Below are 17,179 nucleotides of genomic sequence, written 5' to 3' on the forward strand. Positions count from 1 at the left end.
TCCTGCAGCGAAGCTAGCTTTGGCTCCCCCAGGATTCTGGTCAGTGGGCCCTGGGACCCTGGTTGATGGCTGTCATGTGCTCAGCCTGAGGAAGTCTTCGTTCTTGGTTATGTCCCTGGAGATGCTGACTCCAGACTGAAGGTGGAACTGAATTAATGCACTCCCTAGCTCGGATCACCCCAACCCATTCGAGACCTTCTTTGGATGAAGAGGGACAGGAGACATGAAATATTCAGAAACAGAGAGTGTAGGGCTCAGGTGAGGCTGAACGACTGTGAGGAGCCCACAACTCCCTCCCCTGTGGCTCAGGTTGTCCTTGGTCTGGACACCTGGGGACAGGTATAGCCATGTGTGAGTTGCACAGACACATGCCCCATCCCATTTGTGAAATTCTCGAATCTCTCACCCTGGAGAGTGGCCAGCAGACAGAAGAGGACCAGCAACGGGGCACGTGTTTGAGGGTGGGGACAGCGCTGGCCAGAGACCCAGCTGAGATGAGGGACAGGAGGACACGTCACACCCTGCACATATTCTCTCCTGGAGCTGGGCTGTGTGCATGGACAGAGCTACAGGGGAGGAAGGCAGCCGGCCATGTGAGGGGAAGAGTGCTGCCCCCAGGGCTCTGCCGTAGAGAGACCAGGGCACAGTGCCCCGCTCCAACCACATGTCCCGCAAGTGTGCAGGTGGCTTTGCACACACCCAGCCGAAGCATGTTCCTAGCAGGCATGAATGAGCCATGAACAAAGCCTTCTTAGCTCTCTCCAGAGGAAAATTACTGATGACTGAGACACATGAAGCCACCATGACACTATTTCCTATTGTCCAATCAATTCAGAAAAGGAAAAAGAGCACAGGTGGTCCTCAGAAATTGCTGTCACTCTATGTAGATGAACTCTAGGGACCACCCCCATCATCATTCCCACAGCAGAGCTCCATGCCTGGACGTCAGCCTTACATCCACAGAGATGCCACAGTGAGAACAGTGTGACCCAGGGTCTTGGGTGGGGGCAGAGCTGGGCACCTGAGTGAGCCTTGTGGCTGTAGGGTCACACCGTCCTGATCTGTCTCTCACTGCCTGGGTTTCAGGCAGCCCTGTGGTTTTCAGGAAATGACAGAGATGCCGAGACATCAACGCAGGATGTGTGAACATGCATACACACTTACACATGCACACGCACACACACTTACATGTACATATACATACAATTAGCAAAGTAATGTGTCTCTCCTGAATGAACCAAACTCTACAGCAACCAATAACCAAAAGGGAAAGTACAAGAAACCCTGACTATGGAGTTCAGAATAGTGACCTTAAGGAAAGTCAGTGTGGGCCAGCTGGATCCCACATGGTCGACTGCACGGTTCGAGTCTCAGTCCCAGTGACTGGAAGGACACTTAGGGTGGGCATGTGTGCCCAAAATCCTAAAAGGAGGGACAAATGGAGGAGAAAGGACTGTGATGTCACCGTTCCTCACTGTGGTGCTTGTTTGCTGTTGGAGGAATAGAAAAAAAAAAATAGAAAAAAAAACTCTACTCAAATGTAAGCACAAAATACACCCAAATTTCAAAGGCAGTCATGATTGAAAAGAGCAAAGCGGAAGCCAGCCGTGGCTTGTAGTTAGGCCAGCCAGACCTCAAACAGCTGACTGCGATTCGACTGCCCACACACTGGGCCCATGTGCATGCGCACAAACTCTTGAACAGAGGGAAAAATGGAGGCGACGTGATTGTGTCCTGACCTTTCCCATGGGGGATGCGTGCTCATTCTCCAGCATCATGTCTCTCCCTGGTGCCAACACGTGCCCTGTGCAAAAATTGACAGAGAAACAGAGCAAAGCTGGAGGCACTGCCCGACCTGAGTTCCAGCTCCCCTGGAAAGCTGCAGATGTTAGACAGCGCGGTGCTGCCAGAGAAGGGAAACTGCGGGAGAGCCGGGGTGAGCAACACATTCATGTTCAGCTGATTATGGACAAAGATGCCAGGAACACTCCGTAAACGAAAGTAAAATGCCTTCAGTAAAAATGTTGGAACCACTGAGTAGCCACATGGTGGAGACTGCACTATTGCCCCACATTATATATAAGGTTTAACACGAAATGGATTAAAGACTTGATCATAGACCTAAAACGGTAAATGATTAGAAGAAAACTGGGAAGCCCTCCAGGACTTTGGTCTGAGAAGTGGTATTTTTGGGTTTGTCCTGAAAGCCCAGGCAACAAAAGGAAAAGCAGAGAAATGGGGTTCTCTCAAAGCAAAGACCTTCTGCAGAGCCCAGGACAGAGCAGTCAGCGGTGTGGGGAGACGACCTGCAACTGGGAATCAGTGTCCTCAAGCCTCACCCGTGATGAGAGCTGGACACACAGTGTGTGAGGAGCCCACACAGCTCCATGGCAGGGGCACAGCCCAGAAGAAGTGAGCGGGGCTCGGGTCCCACAGTTTAGTGACAATTTAGACAGGAAGGGAACAATTAGAGCCACTGCGTAGTTGAGGAAATGTCCCTGATGGCAGTTCAGGGAAGGTGGATGAGAGGCCATCCCTCTCTCCAGCAGAAGCCCTCTGCCAATTTCCTGTTCCCTCTTCCAAGTGGCCCCAGGGCTTACTCATGGTCCCAAGTACCTCCTGAGCACTGCCAAAATATCAGGTAGTCCACCCTGGGTGTCCACTAGTTACCATGGAGATGCCCACTCTCCAGGCTTCATATCCGGTGGCTCTACTGCTTCCAGGCTTTGCTGGGACACACGTATCTTTCAGGGCCTCAAGTCTGTCCTTTCCAAATGCCCATCCTTTCTGAGGTCTTGGTACTTCTGCAGGGACACTGTCACTCATTGGTATACTTGTCCTTTCTATCTTGGAGACTCACAGACATTCACCTTGACTTAAAGGTGATTAAAAAAATAAATCTCCCCTTACCACTTTCTCTCACTTGTACTCTTGTAAATAAGATTCCACTTTAGCCATAGTCAAGAGAACATATTGTTGGTTGTAAGTTCTGCCTGAGCATACACAAACATTCCTAAAATACAGAAATTAAAAGTAAAGCCACATGTTTGGGATAGTAGAGTAAACAACGGAGAGAGAGAAAAACAATTATATGTAGTTAACTTTCTTGCATGTTTTCAATGTATCTGCATCCCACAGAGAAAACCCACCCCTTTTCTAACTTCTCATAAGAGGATGGGACCCAGTTCTGAAATGGCTCGCACTGCACAAGAGGTCTCATAAGCAAAGCGGCCCCTGACTGTGGGACACTCCTTTTCTTGGACTCCTCTTGCTTAGCAAGTCAATGTAGGTTCTAGGTAAATGTCTCACTCCTCCCCATCCCCTTTGTAGAGACTTTCCCCTGGAAGGGGAACCTTGGCACTGCCTGCATCCCACTCTGGAATTTGGCCCAGATCTGGTATCCCTTGAATCAAATACGCTGCAGATGAACCTTGCCTGAACCAATGAGGCTTCAAATGATGGCCTGCCTACCAGCCTGAATCTCTCCAGGGCCTAAACAAGTCTCAGAGCTCTTCTCTCACTGTGACCCCCAGTACACATGCAAATTAGGAGGGAAAGCAGGACAGTGGCTACTGTGTGAGTTACCTGTTTTTCTCTTCTGCCTGCGAGACAAGACCCCATAAGGTCTGTTTCCACCTTCCACTGTCTGTATGTCAAGAGTCTCATTTCTCACCTTCCTCTCTGCTCTCCAATCCCACTAGTTTTACAAATTTTCTTCCTTTTGTTTTTTTGGTTTTTTTTTTTTTTTGAGGGTTTTGCCTTAGGCCATGTTGGAGAGAGAGACACACACAGACACAGTGAGAGGGAACGTGAGAAATCACACCCTAGTGGGGATGGCCATACCTCAATCCTTTCTTATCCATTCTCCTCCTGGAATCTTGGGCACACACGCACTTGTGCTTGGTGTGATATTGAAGCCACCGGGTTAGGGACTTGAACTGTGGTCGGCCATATGGGAGTCCAGCTACATAATCACTATGCCATCTGCTGGCCCCAATTTTTCTTTATTTTTCTTTTAAAAATGTTTTAGAAAATATTTAATAATAACTTAGCAGTACTGGCCCATAAACAAACAAATCAGTGAGAAAACAGTAATCCCAGAGTCAAACCCTAACGTGGACCACATAACCTTCACATCCCCAGAGCTTGCACATGCTCCATCTGTCTCCACACTTGCTCTGGCTGCTTGATTACCACAGCCCTGTTAGAGTTCCAGTGTCTTCAGTCAGCCATCTCCTCCACATTACTCTATCAGCCTTTGATATGCTTACAAAACACAGGGAGGAGAAAATACATTCATCTCTTTTATGCTAATTAGGATGTATTTAGATTTCCTCAAAAATAGTGACCTCGGGAACCAGCAGTTAGTGTATTGGCTATGTCGCTGGACTCCCACGTAGCCGACCGTGGTTCGCGTCCCAGACCCAGTGGCTTGAAACTCACGCTGGGCGCGTGTACGTGTGTGCCCAAGATCCCGAGAGGAGAATGGAGGAGAAGGGACTGCGACATGACCATCCCCCCTGGGGGGTGATTTCTCACTTTCTGTCTCTATGTCTCTCTCTGTCTGGCAAGCACATGCGCCCTATAGCGAAAACCTCTACAAATAAAAAAAAATTTTTTTTAAACAGTGACCTTGAAAAATAATATATGGTACATGTGAAATTGCAACTGAAATTTATTTTGTCCATGTTTTCAAATGAACTGAATAAACTTTTTGTTAGGAAAAAAATAATAACTTTAAAATTTTTCAATTGCACCACATACCTCCTCTGGCTTCACAGTTTTACTGATTGCAGAATTAGTAAGAAATTCTAGCAGGCTAAATTCTCCACAGCCTCAGCTTCTCCTAACCTACTCGTATTTATCTAACTCTCAGCTCAGATGTCCCCACTTTATCTCTCTGATGGCAAGAGGAAAGACAGATACCAACTGAGACGAGCCCTCTGAGAAACTAGGGTAGTTCCACAATCTAATTCCTCTCTGATTCCTGAGAACACCTAATGCAAGCATAGTTTAACTTTGCCATTGCTAGGAGTAGGTTCCATTTTAAAAAGAAAAATATTGTCAAGTATTTGAGAGATGTGTGACACACCTTCAACCCAACACTCAGCTAATCATATAAGACATTGTGAATATAGTTCAGTCCTGTGGAGTGTCTTTAGAGTGGAGATACAATAAAATGTTCATGTTTCTCTCAGTTTCTCAACACTTCCCATATTGATTGTCTTGAATTTGTTTTGCTGTGACTCAGAGCAATGCCATGTCTAATCTTCCTGTGAGTAGGAGCCTGTCTAAGTTAGCTTCTCATCCTTTGCTCCAACAGATTAATAGACCTACATGGTGAGTCCTCAGAAATTCTTTTTGGTAGCTAGCTCTTTGGGAACCCATAGAATACTCTCACCCTGGAGTCCAAAGTCCACTGTAGCAGTGATCAGCAGCGGATAATCTCTTTCTGCTTAAAAAAAAAAAAAAAAAAAAAGCCAGCAAAAATCTCTCCCCAATCCCCAAAAGAACAAAAACAAAAACAAAAACAAAAAAAAACAGCCAGGGGACCAGCAGTTAGTGTAATAGCTATGTCGCTGGACTCCCATGTAGCTGACCTCAGTTCAAGTCCTGGACCCGGTGGCTTAGAGTCACGCTGGGCACGTGTGCGTGCGTGCCCAAGATCCTGAGAGGAGAACGGAGGAGAAGGGATTGTGGCATGGCCATCCCCACAGGGGATGATTTCTCGCTTTCTGTCTCTCTGTTTCTCTCTTTCTGGTGGGCGCACGCACCCTGTAGCAAAAACCTCTCAAAAAAAAAAAAAAACAGCCAGGACTGGAGTTTCTAAAATGGACACATCTGGGCTGACTCTCTTGTTTGAGGGCGGAGCCACTATATCCCTCTCCCCTTCCTTGACAATCTTTAGCTGATGAAGAGGAGATTCAAGGATGTTGAGTTCAGTCACACAGAGGTTAGAGCAGAATGTAGCACTTAATTTTGCTCCTGTCCAAACCTCTTATGAGTTTTAAATTAAGGAAGTTTGATGAGCCAGTGTCCTTGGTACCAGTGCCTGTAACAGCTATGTGATTGAAGACAGTCTTGGCAGCCTTCTGAATTGTATTTAAGAATTAACAAGTAGGTGGGGGCCATCAGATGGTATAGTGGTTATGTTGCTGGATTCACACATGGCTAACTGTGGTTCAAGTCTCAGACCTTGTGGCTTGAAACTCACACCAGGCACATGTGCATGCATGACCAAAATCCCAGGAGGAGAAGGGGGTGCAGTGTGGTCATCCCTCCTGGGGGCAATTTCTCACTTTCCCTCTCACTGTTTTTGTCTCTCTCTCTTTCTGGCAAGCACATCCATCTTCAGGCATTAACCTCTACAAAAAAAAAAAAAAAAAGGAAAGGAAAAAGAAAAGAATTAACATGCTTATTCCCACCCAAAGTCTGACATTCAACAGTTGAGCCAAGCCTGCTTGGGAACATAGATTACCTCAGAAATCAGATTCCTTAGATTTTCCAGCAGTTCCCTGGTTTGGGGATCGGGTGCCTGCCCCTGCTATAGCTCTTGGTCATGGCTGAGCCAAGATTCAGATGTCTTTTCTGCGGGCCCAGGAATTTTGTCTCCATACATAAATTTGGTCTTATCTTTCTGCTTAAGACCCCAGTAGTTTCATTGAAGCTCATGCCGGGCCTCAATGAGATTTATAAGGTCTAACCCCTGCCTACCCTTCAAAACCATCTCATATCTCTCTTCTCATTGCTATTTTTCTATCATGCTGAACTTCTTTTATTTTCACAAGCATGCCAAGCAATTTTCTGCTTCACACATGCTACTCACAGCCTGGAAAACTTTCCCTCCTGCCAAAATTGGATTTCTACTTATATGTCACCTTCCCTGACCACTTTATTGAAAAGCAGTCATATGTTTTTGATTCTTTAGCACAGTTCTAATCATTTTTTTTAAGTATTTTTTTATTTACTTGATCAATCTCTTCAACTGGCTTGTAAGGTCCACGAGGCCAAAACCCTAGTCTCTCTTTTTTAAAGCACAGTTTTCTCTGTGCCCTACCAACTTTGATAGATTGCACTTTTATTTATTTCAAAATACTTTTTAATTTCTTAAGCTTTCTTTCACCGGTGTCTTGTTTAGAAGTGTATTTAGCTTTCAAATATTTGGGAATTTTTCAGCTATCTTTCTGTTCCTAATTTCTAGTTTAATACCATTTGTCTGAGAGCACTGAGACCTGTTCTTACATTTGTCCAGGTGTGTTTTGTGGTCCAGGATGTGGTCTATCTTGGGAAATGTTCTGTGTGAACCGGAGAAGACCATGTAGTCTGCTGTTCTTGACATAGTCTATAAACATCAAGTGGATCTAGCTGATGGATGGTTGCATCTCTCTTTTTCACCATCTAATCCTCAGGACCTAACAGAGAACTTGGCCTATAGAACATGCTTCATAAGTGTTAACTTAATAAAAGGAAGAAGGGCAAGCAGGAGGAAGGGAAGAATGAATTCAGAGATCTTACAGGTTACTGCCCTAATTAAAAGCTTTTGTTAGAGGTGGTACGGTGGTAAAAACACAGTAAGAGAAGGCGCCTCGCTCACATCCAGAGACTCCCTGACTACTCCAGGCACACACACATCCATGATCCAGGATGAAGTGAGACTGGATTGCATCATCAAGACCATGTTGGGAGTGCTGCCTCTCTTTCTCATGGAAGAAATAAATAAATATACTAGAAGAACAACTTTCAGCAGTTCACTCATCTACACACTATCTTTTAAGTGTCATTCCTACTACTTGGTAGTAATACTTTGCCGTGTACTATATTTCTTCTGTTGTAACGCACACAGTTATTTTATATACCACTATACAAGGAAAAAATCAATGTTGACAATAAAATCCTAAGATGCCATCAATTTTGAAGATGTTTAAATACGGGAAAATTGAGGCCTAGCCTCTGTGGCACAATCAGCACTACACCGATCTGTGGTGCTGTAAACCATACGGTTGTTTGCAGGCTCAGATCCCAGGTAGACCTGAAACATGCTGGGTGAGCTCACGCCAAGATCCTGACCAGCTTGAGGGCTGGGGGAAATGATCACAGTGTGATGGGACCCTGTTGCGGGCTCCTCTCTCTCCCTTTCTCTCTAGTATGTTCTCTCTTGTATACACTCTCTTATGAAAGAATTAAACTTTAAAAAAAGAAAGAAAAGAAAAAACTCAAGTCACAGAATTTACAATACTGTGGTTAGCTAGTTTGTCTTACCTGCTGGGTGAATCCATAGCTTATTTATCTTTCTTTTCTTTCTTTCTTTTTTCTTTCTTAAGTGAGAGATCACCCCCTAAAGGGGATGGCCATGCCACAATCCTTTCTCCACCTTTCTCCTCTCAGAATTTTTGGGCACATGCATACTCGTGCTCATCACGATGTTCAAGCTGCCGAGTCTGGGACTTCAACTCCTTTTTCAGCTATGTGGAATGGAATTCAGGTGCCTAAACTTATGCAGCACTTGCTAGCTTCTTGTTTATCTTTCTGTCTCCTGCACAAACAAAGCACATGGCATAGATGTTCACTACATTAGTTTTGCTTAGTTATTTGATGCGTTGCTCATTTCACATCACCAATCCCTTGCCTTTCCTTCATTCTCTCGTTTTGACTCATCCTATACTCTAATGCTGTTGGTATTCCTGACTGGCCAGAGATTTTAATTTCTTTTGAAATACCTTTGCTGTATGAAACTGCGATTCTTTTTCACTTTTCTCATGATTTTGTAGTATGCTGTCAGCTACATTTCTGCTGAATATCTGCCAGACTCACATGTGTGCTCTTGAAGCTGCTGCGATTAATTGACGACCTTCCCACTGTCCCCATTCCCTAACACACTGTGTTCACCCTAGAGACTTCAGTCTGGTTTTAGGTGCTAGGGTAAACCATGTAGGAAGAGTGTTTGGGCTGAGAGAACGTTTGGACGTTTTGAATAATAAATGTACTAGAAGAAATTATACCGATCTGCTAATTATACTGATCTATTCACTGGACTGGCCTCTCCCTAAGTTTATTTGTCTTTAATAACTATTTAGGAAAAGCAAAAGGAAATTAAAGCTCTTAGGGATCTTCACCCCAGTCGAATAAACCCTGTTCCTTTTTTATCCCTTTGAAACAGGGCTTCTTTGAAAGAGGGATCACAGATGTGTGTCACGGTAGATAAATGTAGCCCTCTGGGTTCAGCTAGCATGGTGTTGCTTTAAACATGTGAATTGGCCGTACATTCTCTAGTTAGCCAGCACATCGTCTCCTAACCATGTTCCTGCAGCATGTTTATATATTTCTAATTACCTGCTGAATCCTTGAAAGCATCTGAATTTTTGACCCCTGCCTAGACTGTTGTGGTTTTTCATCTCCAGGAGTAACCCAGCTCAGCATGTTCCCTTCATTTTGTTACTCTCATTTTGAAGTTAATTGCCCATTAGAGATGGATTTGTTTCTCTATCTGTAGGGAAGGCTCTATGGTGAACTTGAAATAAACTAGTTATAGGAATGTTTATTAGATAAGTTTATTGGTACAGGGAATAGCTATAAAAATAACTCCTGCCTCTTTTCCCACAAATTTCAAAACCCATGGATTTATGAGACAGTATTGGAAAGGGGAGGTTAGACACAATTAACATAGCCATAGGGAGAGGTGTTCTTTGTCTCCTCTTTTAAATGTTAATTAGAGGCAGAAGACAAGTGCTCAGAAAGTAAATAAAACTGAAGTGCTTCCCTCTGATTAAGGAAGGAATAAATATTAATAAACATTAATATTTTATATTAATACAAATATAAATAAATTATGTTTTATTTATATAAAATATAAACATATGTTTTATATAAATGTTTTCTGGAATTGTGCTGATTTTAATTTTCTGGTACTAGTGTTCCTTCTACTTTTCCTCTTCACTTCAGCTTTCCCCTACCTTCTGCCTACTGCATACTATCCACACCCCTGAAAAAAAATAAAGTTCCCAAATGTTTGTCTGAAGAACACTGAAACGCCTGTATTGGTTGAAACTCATAAGGGTCATGGAAGATAAGTGAGATTTGAAACAGTGACCATAATTATTTTTTCCCCCACTGGTCCAATTAAAAGTCAAATTTATTAGGTTTCACATATAAGACCTTTTTTATATTTACAGACTAAACTATTTAAAGCTACCATAATAAACCAGGCCTGTTAGAAATTAACCACACTCATCTTGTAAATAATTTTAAATTTTAGCCTGGAATTCTCTTGACATTTATACAAAAGTAATAATGTTCCACTAACATGTATTTGAAGTTAAAATCAGAGCACAAAGAACAGAACCATTGAAAACAGACTCCAGTCCTGCCACCTCATGTGTTGTCTTACTTCAAATGCCTTCTTATTTTCTGTCTATTACAGGGCCAAGCCTTTAATTTCTAGGTCTTTCATGAGTCAGTGTATTTTAATTATTTTTACAAAATAAAGATTGATACATTTCAAAAAGTTTATAACTCTTCCCCCCTTGGAGGGCATATGCACATACCAGAGACAGAGAAGGAGAGGAAAAATCATCCCCAATGGGATGTAGCCACAGCTCTTCTCTTCTGTTTCTCCGTTCTGTTGGAATCTGGGGCACACATACACATGCCCAGCAAGTTTTTCAAGCCACTGGGGCTGGGATTTGAATTGTGGTAGGCATTTGAAATCCGGCTCCCAGTGCATAATGCCTAACCACTGTGCTTTGAGACTGGCCCTAAGATCCAACTATTGACTATAAATAGATTAGTAAGAATATAAGAGGCTAAGGACCAACAGATGGCATAATGGTTATGTCACTGGATAGCCATGTAGTCAACTGTGGTTGAGTTCTGGATCCAGACAGAAGCTTAAACTCACGCTGGGCGTGTGTGTACACGCGCATGCTCAAAATCTGGAAAGAAGAAAGGAGAAGGGATTGTGGTGTGGCCATGCCCCGGGGGGGGGTGATTTCTCGCTTTTTGTCTCTCTGTCCAGTGAGCACATGTACTTATAGCAAAAATCTCTCTTTAAACAAAAAACAAAAAAGAATGTAAGAGGCTCTAGAGTCACTATAAATGTAAATTAGTAAGAATAATAACATTCATTAGGGACTTATTAGGTTTCAGTCTTTTAAATATTAAAATCTTAATGATAAATATTACTTACTTAAATATGTATTAGAAGGGAAAACTAAACAAATAAGTGAGAACTGATGATATTAGAAGTTCATTGTCCAAAACAAAATGTTCACTAGAGTAAATTCTCCAATTAAGCAGGTTTACTACACACCCAATACAGTGGTACACACATCTTTGGGGGGCATTTGGGTCATAATTACAGAATAGGTAAGGTAAGAGAGTGGGAGACCTTCATGACCATCCTTTTGATGACAGGAAAGCATACTGACAATATCCTGGAAAAATGGGAATCTGTTCTGATTTTAAGCATGCTACTTTTCAGCAATTCTAGATACTTAGGGTAAGGATAGAGATTAGAAAAGGCCAGTAAGATTCAGAAAATCTATGTTTTAAGAAATTACTGTCTTGGGTTGGCTCCAAGTGGCTAAGGGAGCTGAACTCTACATGGCTGCCTGAGTTTGAATCCCAGCCCTGGTGGCTTAAAAAGACATGCTAGGGGGACCAGCAGTTAGAGTAATGGCTATGTCGCTGGACTCCCATGTAGTCAACCGCAGTTCAAGTCCCGGACTCGTTGGCTTAAACTCACACCAGGCATGTGTGTGTGCCTGCCCAAGATCCCGAGAGGAGAATGGAGGAGAAGGGATTGCAGCATGACCATCTCCTCTGGGGGGGTGATTTCTCACTTTCTGTCTCTCTGTCTCTCTGTCTTTCTGGCGAGCACACGCGCCCTATAGCAAAGACCTCTCCACAAAAAAAAAAAAAAAAAAAAAAAGACATGCTAGGCATATGTGCATGCATGTTCCAAATCCCTACAGGATGGGGAAACTGAAAAGAAGGGATTGTAGCATGATCGTGCTTTTTTGGGAGGTGCTTTCTCCCTTTCTCCTTCCTCTCTCTTATAAATGCATGAGCGCTTTGGCAATTAAAAAATAATTAATCAATTAATTACTGAAGCAACGCGTAGACCTTTCTCTTTCACAGCCATTGCCGGAGCGGCAGCGGCCAAAACAAAGTTCAATCCTTTCGTGACTTCTGACCAAAGCAAGAACCGTAAAAGGCATTTCAATGCACCTTCCCACATCCGAAGGAAGATTATGTCTCCCCTCTTTTCCAAAGAGCTGAGGCAGAAGTACAACGTGCGATCTATGCCCATCCAAAAGGACGATGAAGTTCAGATTGTGCAAGACACTACAAAGGTCAGCAAATTGGCAAAGTTCTCCAAGTTTACAGGAAGAAATATGTCATCTACATTGAGCGGGTGTGGCAGAAAAAGGCTAATGGCACAAGGGTCCATGTGGGGATTCACTCCAGCAAGGTAGTTATCACTAGACTAAAGGTGGACAAAGACCGCAAAAAGATCCTTGAACGGAAAGCCAAGTCTCGCCAAGTAGGAAAGGAAAAGGGCAAATTTAAGGAAGATGCAGGAGTAAAATAATCTTATATACCATTCTTATTAAAAACTGCTAAAATGGAAATAAATAATAAATTACTCACTTACTGACAATCACAATCAACTTTACAGCATTCTTATTCATGGCATTTTCATTCTTCTTTTTCAATACTTTAAACAACTCCGCTCTTCCCCCAGGGTCCCACCCCAAATAACTTACATGTGTGTACTGATAGCATTGTCCTAGGAGAAGATTTTTTGTTTTGGTCCTGGGCTAAATAGAATGCAATGTTTTACGAAGTTCAGTGAGAGGTTATTTACGAGAGCGCATCCTACAGCTTTAGTACTACTGGCATGCTGACCTGTTTTGAATTTCCCTGAATTCAAGAATGCCCTTAGTAGGGAAAAAAGAAAACATCATTTTCCCCATAGCAACAAATAAACTAGTCATTTCTCTAATATACATTAAGACTTCCTGATTCAATTTTTTCCCCTCCACTGTGATCTTTTGATTCATTCTAATGCAATGACAATAACCATTTTAGATTCTGTGAATACAGACATTGTCGTCCATAAAAAATTTCCTAGGCTGACCAAACAACCAGCTCAATATTGAATTAGAGAACACAAGGAAACAGAGTTAAACAATTATAACATATGGTTTAATTTCCTTGAGGATAAACTGCCTTCCAAATTAATGATGATTCATTTTTTTATTTTTAATGATTTTTGTATGTATATTTTGAATATGTAATATATGCCCAGAGCACAAACGGAAAACAGTACAAAAGGACATACATGAGCTAGGGAATGCCTCTCCTCCATGAAAATGCTATGCACTGGTAGGCCTGTAGAAACCTTTCGGACAGCAAATTCGTTTCAGTTAGTAAGGTTAAAAGTGTGGAATTTCCATTTCTGGTAATGATAGACTAGATAAATGAGACCAATCTCTTCACTATAACAACTAAAAAAGCTATACATATTTTAAAAGAGAATCTTATCAAATGCATCACAGAGCCAATAAGATATTAAAATTAAGAAATAATTCAGAATGATTTGAAAGTAATTTTTAAAATGTTAGAGTCCAAAGCTGCCCTTCGTAAGCCCTATTTCACTGTGGGGTGAGAGTCCATAGGCCTGCATCCCAAGTGAGGATAAACTTAGAAGGACAAAAGCCATGTACAGACTGCAGACCAGCTGGAAGTCCTCGAGCATTTCCAAGAATCGGATGATGGCTCTGGATAGCTGCTGCCTCTAGGCACTTGACAGAAGGAAATGAAAAAAAATCCTCTTTGGAGGAAAACTGCATCATCCTAGGCCTCAAACTGTCTCTACAAAAGTTAAAAATGTGTATATTCTGTAATTCTTCTATCTGAGGAATTCTTCTATCCAAGTAACTTCAGAAATCCGGCACCATGCAATAAAGAATATGTTCATCACAGTAGGGTGATGACTAAAAACTGCAAACTACCCAGTAGTCTTCAATGAATGTTGGAAGAATCATAGAATTGAACACTGCAGAGCAGTAAAGAGAAATGAACTATCACTACATGCAGTAATATAGATAAATCTCACAAATATAATATTTTTGAAATAAAAAACATGCTGCAAAAGATTACATATAGTTTGATATCAATAACATATAAGGTTCTAGGGACCAGCAATTAGCGTAATGGCTATGTCGCTGGACTCCCATGTAGTCGACCACGGTTTGCGTCCCAGACCCGGTGGCTTAAAACTCACGCGGGACTTGTGTGTGTGTGTGCCCAAGATCCCAAGAGGAGAATGGAAGAGAAGGGATTGTGGCGTGGCCATCCCCCCTGGGGGGTGATTCCTCGCTTTCTGTCTCTCTGTCTCTCTCTGTCTTTCTGGTGAGCGCACGCACCCTATAGCAAAAACCTCTCCAAAAAAATAAATAAATAAAATAACATATAAGGTTCTAAAACATGCAAAATGCATAATACGTTGTTTAGGAATATATGTTGTTTAGGAATATATATATATATATACACATGTAAAAGCAAGTGAACACTAAGTATAAAGATTTTCCTCCTTTGACCCTGGAGAGGAGGGAAGTGCACACATAGAAATGCCACCATAATAGCCATGTTTTCTCCAAAGACAGCCATCTTTGATTTTCCAAATACATCCTAGACCCATGCATTCACTTTGGAAAGGCAAAGAGTATGTTCCTTGTATTAATTATAAGAGTGTACGGTTTGTGCAAAGGCTCCTTTCCTTCCAGATTTATCCATGTCCTGGAACACAGTTCCCTAGGGTCTCATCTCAGAGTGGGAATTTATAACATCATTCAAATCATGTAGACTAGATATAGCCTAATGGAGCGTTTTCTTTACCAGCAGTCCTAGGAATAACATTTGTCAGTTAGGGAAATGTTCCTATTGCTTCCTCCAGAATCCAGACTACACAGGGTTAGAAGCCAAATAGGGAGAACAGAAGACACTATACTATGCTCACCTCTTTTCCCACTGCAGACTTTCCTCCTAGAGTGGGCTCTAGCAGGGACTGAGGAGAGCTTTAACCTTGAATGGGGTGCAGAGTGTTGTATTATCACAGCAAATTAGATGTGTTCACTACTACAGTGAGAAGTAATTAGAACCTTTTATTGTTTGTGAATAACCAGAAGAAATTGGTTATTCAATGGAGGCTGCCTGTGATTTTTTTCAAAAACATGGAAATGAGCTGGGTGGGTCTGAGTGTACTGGAACAGTTGGGGTGGTGATGGCGAGGAGTAAAGATTTACTTAGATGAAAGGAGAAATATATCATGCTAAACATGAGTTCCACCTACGATAACAATTTCACAATAATTGCACACAAAAAATGACGTACTCGATTGACCTAAGCTTTCTATGTGCTTTGTAAAACATGCTAACTGCTATCACAACAAATTCCTGGGGTACCAGAGAAATTCTGTCCACTTCACTGAGATGAATACTGACCAGAGTCAGTTACATTTGCTTCGAACCTGTTTATTCCAGTTGTATTCTTAAGGTGGATAATTACGTTCTAAAGTGTTATGTTCCTGGCTCCATAGAACAGCAGCAATGTGCTGCTTAAGAGAAGCTGGATCCCACAAGGTGACTGCAGTTCTAACTCCAAGTCTGGTCGGCCTGACGTATATGGAGATGTTGCATGAGTGCCCAGGATCCCAAGTGCTGGAGGACAGGAAGAAGGGTATCACAATGTGAGGAGATGCTATGGAGTGTGTCTCTCTTTCTCTCCCTCTCTCCCCATGCATGTGTACACAGTCTACTATGAGCAAAGGAAAAAAACATTATGAAATTGATGAGTAGAGAGAGGAATTATTGCATCTATAAACACTAAGTAGCATATTTTAGAAAGTCTCGATAAATATGAGTGGAATTGTAAAAGACTGACAGAAATAGTAAAAATATAGAAGCATGTAACATTCAGAATGTTTAATAAAGTCTTTAAAGTCTTTCTTTTTAAAAAAGGAATAGATAAAATTAAAGGGTCTGAAGAAATTATTTATGGATCTTTTCCAGATGTGCCATTTTATGATTTTTACACATGAAAGTATTTAATCATTTTTATAAAAATGAAAAGGATTTGTGAAATGCATTTAATTTTTGGAAAATGTAATTTAAATCTTTGAAAGTGTGCTTTAAGCAGCAGATAGTACTGCACATAACATTAGGAAAATGATGCTACTAATATCTTAGGTTTCATGTTTGTTGATATAAATGCTCCTCCTAATACTGTTTTGAATTACATTTGTGATCCCTTTGGGCTGAAATTACAAACTGAACGTTTGCACCCTAATTCATACAGTGAAATCCTAACCTCTAATGTGGTGGTTAGCAGGTGGGGCCTTTGGAAAGTAATTAGATCATAAGGGTGGAGTGCTCATGAAGGGAATTAGTGCACTTTTTTTTTTTAGAGGTTTTTGCTATAGGGCGCGTGCGCTCGCCAGAAAGACAGAGAGAGACAGAGAGATAGAAAGTGAGAAATCACCCCCCAGGGGGGATGGCCACACCGCAATCCCTTCTCCTCCATTCTCCTCTCGGGATCTTGGGCACGCACGCACACACACCCGGCGTGAGTTTAAGCCACAGGGTCCGGGACTCGAACCATGGTGCACTACGTGGGAGTCCAGTGACATAGCCATTATGTAACTGCTGGTCCCGGGAATTAGTGCACTTTTAATAAAAGGCCACAGAGGTAGCTAGCTCTCTTTCCACCATCTAATGATATAACCAGACAGCAGAAGTCTGCAACCCAGAAAAAGGCCCTTACCAGAATCTGACCATACTGGGACACTGATCTTGGATTTGCAGCCTCTAGAATCATGAGAAATTCATTTCTGTTTTTCATAAGCCACTCTTTCTATCATACTTTTTTATAGCAGCTCAAATTATGACAGCTGATAAACCACTGAACCAATAAAGATTTATTTAGATAAAAGGAGAACTATATCAGGAAAACTAAAAGTAAGAAATAAGAGAACACAAAATAACCCAGAAAATAGCTAATCAATGATAATGCAGAATGTTAATGGATTAAATTCTCCAATTAAAGGACACAAAGACACTGATCAAATGGACAAAATATAGGAGCCGTCTGTATGCTGCTTGCAAGAAATACCTCTCAC

General features: G+C 42.0%; 1 pseudogene; it reads left to right on the forward strand.

Annotated features, from left to right (window-relative positions):
• Window positions 1–2,133: 2,133 nt before the first annotated feature.
• Window positions 2,134–12,706, forward strand: LOC102483115 (60S ribosomal protein L26-like; annotated as a pseudogene).
• Window positions 12,707–17,179: the final 4,473 nt, after the last annotated feature.

Source organism: Tupaia chinensis, unplaced genomic scaffold (assembly GCF_000334495.1).
Source record: "Tupaia chinensis unplaced genomic scaffold, TupChi_1.0 Scaffold147554_1, whole genome shotgun sequence".
NCBI classification, from domain to species: Eukaryota; Metazoa; Chordata; class Mammalia; order Scandentia; family Tupaiidae; genus Tupaia; species Tupaia belangeri.